Raw genomic sequence first — 10028 nt, forward strand, 5'->3', positions numbered from 1 at the left:
TATATATATATATTATATATATATGTATTTGTCCTAGCTACTTGGGAGGCTCAGGTGAGATTATAGCTTGAGCCCAGGAGGTGGAGGCTGCAGTGAGATGTGATCACACCACTGCACTCCAGTCTGGGTGACAGAGCAGCACTCCATCTCAGAAAATAAGTTTTTGTTGGATTAGCAAGTAAATTAATTTCAATTCTACGTTTAAAACCCAGCAATGGCTTCCCAGCGCCTAGATCCTTATGACTTTTCCTCCAGCTCTTACGAACCGTTCTTCCTCTCCCGGGCCTTCTCTGTACATGCCACAGTGCACGTGTTGTGCTAGAAGCACACATCTCCGACATCACTCCCCAAACCATCTCCAAAGAATCCAGCTCCTCTGCTGAACTAATTCCTCCTTACTCTTAAGGTCTTTGTTTAAAGTCACTTCCTCAAAACCAGGTTAGGTTGTCTTATTACAGGATCCCATGCTATCCTTATCATCAATTCTCTAAAGACCTGTACTTCTAAATCATAGGTCACAAACTAAGGCCTGTGAGCCAATTAAGGTCGCCCCCATTCATTTGCATGTTATGTATGCTTCTATGCTACAGTGGCAGATCTGGCCCTATAGAGAAAAGGAAAGGTTTGCCAACCCCTGTGCTAGAGCAGGAACTGTGTGTTCCCCAATGTGTGTACCACGAGGTTTAGTAACTGTTAATCTCTCTCTGTGTTGCAGGGGTTCTGAATCTGGTTACATACTTCAGTTGTGCTCTTCTTTAGCCCTTATCCTGTTTCTCTAAAGAGATGTGGAAAGAGAAGGAATAAATTTTTTTTTTTTTTTTTTTGAGATGGAGTCTCGCTGTCACCCAGACTGGAGTGCGATGGCATGATCTCGGCTCACTGCAAGCTCTGACTCCCAGGTTCAAGTGATTCTCCTGCCTCAGCCTCCCGAGTAGCTGGGATTACAGGCGTGCAGCACCATGCCCAGCTAATTTTTGTATTTTTAGTGGAGACAGGTTTCATCATGCTGCCCAGGCTGGTCTCGAGCATCTGACCTCAAGTGATCAGCCCACCTCAGCCTCCCAAAGTGCTGGCATTATAGGTGTGAGCCACCACGCTCGGCCGAATAAATAATATTTTTAAATGAACAAAATCAACTTTTTCTGTATTTTAACCTCTTGGCTTCATGTAATTAGGTTTTCAGGTTTTTTTTTTAATTACAAAGAGTTCTGAATTCCACATTTAAAAGGACTTAAGTAGACTCTAAATACTTTTACTTATTAAACTTTTAGGTTTCATAATTCCAAATTGGATATTCACTTATGGATACCTTTGGAATAGTCCTAGTCCCTTGCTCATAAAATATAGGATACAAGACAGTGTGGAATGTCCTGTAGTTTAAACTCCGCCCTAGACTTCTGGGGCTGTTCTCCCGAGCACCACGCCTAAATGTTTGCTCATGTTGCCTTTTTCCAGACTGTATTCTTAAATCCTCTTTTATTCAGACATCACCTTTTCTCAGATATTTCCCAACCTTCCCATTGCTCTTATAGTCCAGGTATGTAACTTAATATAACCCTAATTGTGCTTTGTTATAACGTTATTAACAAGTTTTTTGAGATAGATTGTGAACTCCACCAGGGTTGGAAGCATATTTTACTCATTTTTATATACCCAAGTCCCAGCACAGAGCTTGACTCTTAAAAAAAAACCCCAGCAAATGTTAATTGAAGCTGCAAAGTGGAAGGAATTAACAGACTGGATCTCTTTTCACTCTGGTCTCCTCTTAATTGCCTCCTACAACTTCTTGTTCAAAGAGAGGGACTGCAGAGGGCCTCCCTTGTGGCAATCTGATCCCAGTTCCATTCCTCTTCCAGCAAATGTCATGGTAACCACCAGCCTCTCCCTTTGAGCCACATCTTGTTCTGCAGCTGTGCTTCTGCCTAGAGAAACCTCTCCTTCCATCTCCCCACTGCCCTTGTAGACCTATTCCAGTTGCAAATTTAACTTACAATGTAAGTATGGGGAAATTTTTAAGAGCATGAGTGCTAAATACAACATCCAAACTACAGCAGGCTCATCATAGATACCATATATTAATAATAATCATACACAAATAAATACATTAGTGTCTTTATTCTAGATTAGTTCCTGCTTGTCAGTCTCAGACTGCAGTGCTACTGCAGTCTGCACATCTAGCTCCAGCAAGTTGCAGCAAGTCAGAATTGCTTCTGGCACACTTCTTACAACTGGAAGTCTTGGTATTGAGCTAGATTGGAGGCATTCCCCAGCTGTAGCATAGCTTGTGCTTTATTGCTAACCTAGGCGATGGGAAGAAAGAGAACACAGCTATCTTTCCAAGCTGTGTGCAGCATGGAGCACCAGCTGCCCTTGAGACAGAAGAAAGCTGTTGTTTTCATCAGGTAGGCTGTGTGTTTCTCTGTTAAGTAGGCTGAGGGGCATCTGGTCTGCAGGAACTGGCGTTCAATTTGAAGATGTTGAGGCCTTAAAAGATCGAACGTACGGGTCTAATAGCCTAATTAAAACAAGCTATGTGTGGGGGCTGCCGTACTCAAATCTGTTTTTAATGGCTCAGTTCAGGGCTGAGGGGGAGCAATGTCAAAATTAAAATTAGAGCTCCAGATTTAATTGGCAGAAGTTTAAGACTTTCACTTTCAGCAGTACTCAAGCTAAATGACCTTAAGGATAGAGATCTTGGGGCATGGTGGATCATCACCCTAACCCCTAGGCTTACTGCACTGCAGCTCTTTCGGGTCTTTACAGTCATTCCTCAACTTTTTGAACTCAGGACCCCTTTATACTCTTAAAACTTATTTAGGACTCCAAAGACATTTTGTTTATGTGAATTACATCCTTTGATATTTACCAGATTCGAAATTAAAACTCAGACATTTAAAAATATTTATTGATTTATTTTAAAGTAGTAAACGATAATACTTTTTACGAATAACAGTAGTTTTTTTGTTTTGTTTTGTTTTGTTTTGAGATGGAGTCTCACTCTGTCACCCAGGCTAGAGTCTAGTGGCACCGTCTCGGCTCACTGCAACCTCTGCCTTCCGGGTTCAAGCAGTTCTCCTGCTTCAGCCTCCCGAGTAGCTGGGACTACAGACACCTGCCACCATACCCAGCTAATTTTTCATTTGTAGCAGAGACAAAGTTTCACCATGTTGGCCAGGCTGGTCTCAAACTCCTGACCTCAGGTGATCGGCTCACCTCCACCTTCCAAAGTGCTGGGGTTACAGGCATGAGCCACAGCACCCAGCCGAATAATAGTAGTTTTTAAAACAAAACATTTTAGTAAGAATGGACTGGGTGTGGTGGCTCACTCCTGTAATCCCAGAACTTTGGGAGGTTGAGGCAGGTGGATCACTTGAGCTCAGGAGTTCAAAACCAGCCTGGCTAACATGGTGAAACTTCGTCTTAAAAAATAAATGAATAGGCCGGGCGTGGTGGCTCACGCCTATAGTCCCAGCATTTTGGGAGGCCAAGGCAGGTGGATCACTTGAGGTCAGGAGTTCGAGACCAGCGTGGCCAATATGGCCAAACCCCATGTCTACTAAAAATACAAAAATTAGCCAGACGTGGTAGCGAGTGCCTGTAGTTCCACCTACTCGGGAGGCTAAGGCAAGAGAATCGCTTGAACCCAGGAGGCGGAGGTTGAAGTGAGCCGGAATCGTGGCATTGCACTCCAGCCTGGGTGAGAGAGCAAGACTCTGTCTCAAAATAAGTAAATTAAGTAAGAATGACTTTTTTTGTTTTTTAGTACAATGTTTTAATGTCTGCCCTGATAGAATACAGCTGTGTTTTCATATGCTTTTGCATTCAGTCTGTTGTGATAACCACATGTCATATAACCTCTGGAAAAACTCCACTGTACACTCCTGAGAGAACAAAGGGACTGGCCCCTGGACCATGCCCTGAGAACTATTGATAAATGTGGTACTGTCAGTCATGAGGAGTCAGACCTCAGCATTTACAACAGATGATAGTTTTATCACCTTGAACAAATGACTACATCTCTCTGAGTCTGTTTCTTCCTCTGTTGAGAGAGAATTGTGCTGTAACTCACAGGATAGTGTAGGGATTAATGGAATATTTGTTCCATCTTGATAGGGACATAAAATAGTAGGATATTTGTTAGTGTCTGGCACTTGGTAGGTGTGTAAATAAGCATTATTCCTCAGGGTACTTTTTTAAAAATTGCTTAAAATACCCAAGAGAGACCCGTATTATTTTGGTTGGGTTTTGTGTGTGTGTTGTGAGTTTATTGTCCAGTTCTCTTCCTATGCCTGTTTTGTGTGTCTGTTGTAACACGTAAAACCATTTTATGGTCTTATTTTCATATTTCTCCCTCTAGGAGACAGTCAACTCCTTGAAAATGAACAATCCAGCCAGGCACGGTGGCTCACGCCTGTAATCCCAGCACTTTGGGAGGCCGAGGCGGGCGGATCACTTGAGGTCAGGAGTTCAAGACCAGCCTGAGCAACAAGGGGAAACCCCCTCTCTACTAAAAATACAAAATTAGCTGGCATGGTGATGCACGCCTGTCATCCCAGCTACTCAGGAGGCTGAGGCAGGAGAATCGCTTGAACCCAGGAGGCGGAGGTTGAGTTAACTGAGATTGCGCCATTGCACTCCAGCCTGGGCAATGAGCAAAACTCCATCTCAAAAAAAAAAGAAAGAAAACGAGCAATTCTCTTCAAATCCCCAGCTCTTAGCAGAGTATATGTACATAGTAGGCGTTCAGTTAGGTTTGTGGAAAGAGTGGCATCTGAAACCTCAACCGAAAATTGAACATTCCCCCACCCTCCTGTATCTTCAGTTTTATTTTCTTGAGTTTAGTTAATCTCAGGTTCATTGGTTATAGTATTAATTGAGCTCAGTAAGGACAATTTTCAGGAGAATTAGAGCCACAGAACTTAAGGCACCTTCAGGTAGCCATTAGCCACCGTTCTCTCCCCTCCCACTGCCATCTTTAACTGGGAAGATGGCAGCAGTATGAAAATGTAAGCTGGGTGCGGTGGCTCAAGCCTGTAATCCCAGCACTTTGGGAGGCCGAGACAGGCGGATCACGAGGTCAGGGGATTGAGACCATCCTGGCTGACCCGGTGAAACCCCGTCTCTACTAAAAAATACAAAAAAAAACTAGCCGGGTGAGGTGGCGGGCGCCTGTAGTCCCAGCTACTCGGGAGGCTGAGGCAGGAGAATGGCTTAAACCCGGGAGGCAGAGCTTGCAGTGAGCTGAGATCTGGCCACTGTACTCCAGCCTGGGCGACAGAGCGAGACTCCGTCTCAAAAAAAAAAAAAAAGAAAATGTAAGTCGTTTATTTAACAGACACTTAACAGTTGCTAATTTGTTAGCTAATTGGTTACTAATGTGTTGCAGCACACCTGAAGGGATATAGCTTTTCTGGTGCAGAATCAGAGTGCCTTGTAATGCCTCTTATATTGCCATTTATGTTGTCATGGTTTTTATTAGTCCCTCCATTGGATATGTTCTTTATCTTCCAGAAGCTTGTAGTCTAAGTGGGAGAAAGGTACATGGGATATATCCCATAGACCATTTTACTGGACAGGGTGAGGAGTGATGCTGAGTGTGTCAGCAGCCAGCTTTAGGGTTCCACAGTGGAATCTTAATGTGATGATGTGTGCTGTTTTTTAAGTCCTACTCAAGGCCCATCAAGCTCCATGTTACAGTTCTTGAAGATCCCTACTGTCGTTTCCAGGCTTTGGATGAGTCTGAAAGCAGGGAAGTAGAAGACAAAGTTGGGGTTGGTTGGTACAAAATTACAGAATGCTAAGGAAAATTAGGCTCAGGATTCAAATTCAAACTCAGTTAACCCATCTTGAAACAACAGGTTCTTTCCCCTATGTCATATAATATTCTCAACTATCCTCTAAGGTAGGTAGCGCTGTTACCATTTTCCAGGTTAAGAAAGTGATATTCAGGCATGTCTAATAATTTGCTTAAGTTTATGTTTAGCTGTTAGAATATAAAACCAGGATTTGATTTCTTTCTTTTTTTTTTGAGATGGAGTCTCACTCTGTCCCCCAGGCTGGAGTGCAGTGGCGTGATCTCAGCTCACTGCAAGCTGCGCCTCCCGGGCCATTCTCCTGCCTCAGCCTCCTGAGTAGCTGGGACTACAGGCGCCCGCCACCGCGCCTAGCTAATTTTTTGTGTTTTTAATAGAGACAGGGTTTCACCGTGGTCTGAACAGGATTTGATTTCTCCTCTTGAGCCCAGCAATCTTTCCATTTAACCATCTTGCCTTTATTTAGTAGGACATGGAAGCGTTTCAAGATTTTTTTACCTGCAAGGGGAGTAAATGATAAAAATAGGCCCTTTTTGGACCCAAATGCTTCCAACCAATACTCACACAAATTGGCTCAAGTTCATGAAGTATTTGTGTGTTTAATCTGTTGAAAAGAGATTTTCCTTTTGATTTTGCTAATAAGTATGAATAGTGTGTGTAAACATGAAAGCACCTTTTATAAAGTTGGCACTTACTGTTTCCAAGCCTCCCAGGAGCAGATCACATAATCCCACTCTACCACCATATCCTCACTTAATTGTCCCTACATTAGTTTCTTTCTTCATTTGCCCATTCCTGTCTTCAAATGGTAAGTGAGGTAAAACTCTGGGGAAGAGAGGTGATACATATACAAGTCTGGTATAATTGCCTTCTTTTTCTTTTTTCTTTCTTTCTTTCTTTATTTTTGAGACAGGTTTTGCTCTTGTTGCCGAGGCTGGAGTGCAGTGGTGCAGTCTCTGCTTACTGCAACCTCCGCCTCTCAGATTCAAATGATTCTCCTGCGTAAGCCTCCGGAGTAGCTGGGATTACAGGCACCTGCCACCATACTGGATAATTTTTGTGTTTTTAGTAGAGATGGAGTTTCACCATGTTGGCTAGCCTGGTCTTGAACTCCTGACCTCAGGTGATCCACCCGCGTTGGCCTCCCTATGTGCTGAGGTTACAGGAGTGAGCTGTCACACCTGGCCTAATGGCTTTTTTTTTTTTTTTTTTTTGACAGTCTTTCTCTGTCGCCAGGCTGGAATGCGGTGGTGCAGTCTGCAACCTCTGCCTTCCGGATTCAAGAGATTCTCCTGCATCAGCCTCCCGAGTAGCCTGGCTTTTGCCTTCTTTTTATTTTATTTTATTTATTTATTTATTTATTTATTTCTGAGACAGAGTCTCACTCTGTCGCCCAGGCTGGAGTGCAGTGGCGCGATCTTGGCTCACTGCAAGCTCTGACTCCCAGGTTCAAGTGATTCTCCTGCCTCAGCCTCCCGAGTAGCTGGGATTACAGGCGTGCAGCACCATGCCCAGCTAATTTTTGTATTTTTAGTGGAGACAGGTTTCATCATGCTGCCCAGGCTGGTCTCGAGCATCTGACCTCAAGTGATCAGCCCACCTCAGCCTCCCAAAGTGCTGGCATTATAGGTGTGAGCCACCACGCTCGGCCGAATAAATAATATTTTTAAATGAACAAAATCAACTTTTTCTGTATTTTAACCTCTTGGCTTCATGTAATTAGGTTTTCAGGTTTTTTTTTTAATTACAAAGAGTTCTGAATTCCACATTTAAAAGGACTTAAGTAGACTCTAAATACTTTTACTTATTAAACTTTTAGGTTTCATAATTCCAAATTGGATATTCACTTATGGATACCTTTGGAATAGTCCTAGTCCCTTGCTCATAAAATATAGGATACAAGACAGTGTGGAATGTCCTGTAGTTTAAACTCCGCCCTAGACTTCTGGGGCTGTTCTCCCGAGCACCACGCCTAAATGTTTGCTCATGTTGCCTTTTTCCAGACTGTATTCTTAAATCCTCTTTTATTCAGACATCACCTTTTCTCAGATATTTCCCAACCTTCCCATTGCTCTTATAGTCCAGGTATGTAACTTAATATAACCCTAATTGTGCTTTGTTATAACGTTATTAACAAGTTTTTTGAGATAGATTGTGAACTCCACCAGGGTTGGAAGCATATTTTACTCATTTTTATATACCCAAGTCCCAGCACAGAGCTTGACTCTTAAAAAAAAACCCCAGCAAATGTTAATTGAAGCTGCAAAGTGGAAGGAATTAACAGACTGGATCTCTTTTCACTCTGGTCTCCTCTTAATTGCCTCCTACAACTTCTTGTTCAAAGAGAGGGACTGCAGAGGGCCTCCCTTGTGGCAATCTGATCCCAGTTCCATTCCTCTTCCAGCAAATGTCATGGTAACCACCAGCCTCTCCCTTTGAGCCACATCTTGTTCTGCAGCTGTGCTTCTGCCTAGAGAAACCTCTCCTTCCATCTCCCCACTGCCCTTGTAGACCTATTCCAGTTGCAAATTTAACTTACAATGTAAGTATGGGGAAATTTTTAAGAGCATGAGTGCTAAATACAACATCCAAACTACAGCAGGCTCATCATAGATACCATATATTAATAATAATCATACACAAATAAATACATTAGTGTCTTTATTCTAGATTAGTTCCTGCTTGTCAGTCTCAGACTGCAGTGCTACTGCAGTCTGCACATCTAGCTCCAGCAAGTTGCAGCAAGTCAGAATTGCTTCTGGCACACTTCTTACAACTGGAAGTCTTGGTATTGAGCTAGATTGGAGGCATTCCCCAGCTGTAGCATAGCTTGTGCTTTATTGCTAACCTAGGCGATGGGAAGAAAGAGAACACAGCTATCTTTCCAAGCTGTGTGCAGCATGGAGCACCAGCTGCCCTTGAGACAGAAGAAAGCTGTTGTTTTCATCAGGTAGGCTGTGTGTTTCTCTGTTAAGTAGGCTGAGGGGCATCTGGTCTGCAGGAACTGGCGTTCAATTTGAAGATGTTGAGGCCTTAAAAGATCGAACGTACGGGTCTAATAGCCTAATTAAAACAAGCTATGTGTGGGGGCTGCCGTACTCAAATCTGTTTTTAATGGCTCAGTTCAGGGCTGAGGGGGAGCAATGTCAAAATTAAAATTAGAGCTCCAGATTTAATTGGCAGAAGTTTAAGACTTTCACTTTCAGCAGTACTCAAGCTAAATGACCTTAAGGATAGAGATCTTGGGGCATGGTGGATCATCACCCTAACCCCTAGGCTTACTGCACTGCAGCTCTTTCGGGTCTTTACAGTCATTCCTCAACTTTTTGAACTCAGGACCCCTTTATACTCTTAAAACTTATTTAGGACTCCAAAGACATTTTGTTTATGTGAATTACATCCTTTGATATTTACCAGATTCGAAATTAAAACTCAGACATTTAAAAATATTTATTGATTTATTTTAAAGTAGTAAACGATAATACTTTTTACGAATAACAGTAGTTTTTTTGTTTTGTTTTGTTTTGTTTTGAGATGGAGTCTCACTCTGTCACCCAGGCTAGAGTCTAGTGGCACCGTCTCGGCTCACTGCAACCTCTGCCTTCCGGGTTCAAGCAGTTCTCCTGCTTCAGCCTCCCGAGTAGCTGGGACTACAGACACCTGCCACCATACCCAGCTAATTTTTCATTTGTAGCAGAGACAAAGTTTCACCATGTTGGCCAGGCTGGTCTCAAACTCCTGACCTCAGGTGATCGGCTCACCTCCACCTTCCAAAGTGCTGGGGTTACAGGCATGAGCCACAGCACCCAGCCGAATAATAGTAGTTTTTAAAACAAAACATTTTAGTAAGAATGGACTGGGTGTGGTGGCTCACTCCTGTAATCCCAGAACTTTGGGAGGTTGAGGCAGGTGGATCACTTGAGCTCAGGAGTTCAAAACCAGCCTGGCTAACATGGTGAAACTTCGTCTTAAAAAATAAATGAATAGGCCGGGCGTGGTGGCTCACGCCTATAGTCCCAGCATTTTGGGAGGCCAAGGCAGGTGGATCACTTGAGGTCAGGAGTTCGAGACCAGCGTGGCCAATATGGCCAAACCCCATGTCTACTAAAAATACAAAAATTAGCCAGACGTGGTAGCGAGTGCCTGTAGTTCCACCTACTCGGGAGGCTAAGGCAAGAGAATCGCTTGAACCCAGGAGGCGGAGGTTGAAGTGAG

The 10028-nt window shown here is 43.3% G+C and overlaps 1 protein-coding gene across 2 annotated transcripts in view; it reads left to right on the forward strand.

Moving 5' to 3' along the window:
• The window catches only part of SUPT6H (suppressor of Ty 6 homolog (S. cerevisiae)), a 54413-nt gene that overhangs the window by 3682 nt on the left and 40703 nt on the right, over nucleotides 1–10028 (forward strand). Inside the window, exon 1 of one of the 2 annotated variants that reach the window (XM_011940791.1) lies at nucleotides 4688–5006. The exons of the other annotated variant lie outside the window; for it this stretch is intronic. The gene's annotated coding sequence lies outside the window, so the exon portion shown is untranslated. Of the gene's footprint in view, nucleotides 1–4687; nucleotides 5007–10028 lie in introns of those variants that run through there. 2 annotated transcript variants of the gene reach the window in all.

The sequence above is a fragment of the Colobus angolensis genome, unplaced genomic scaffold (genome assembly GCF_000951035.1).
Source record: "Colobus angolensis palliatus isolate OR3802 unplaced genomic scaffold, Cang.pa_1.0 Scaffold193, whole genome shotgun sequence".
In the NCBI taxonomy this organism is placed as follows: Eukaryota; Metazoa; Chordata; class Mammalia; order Primates; family Cercopithecidae; genus Colobus; species Colobus angolensis.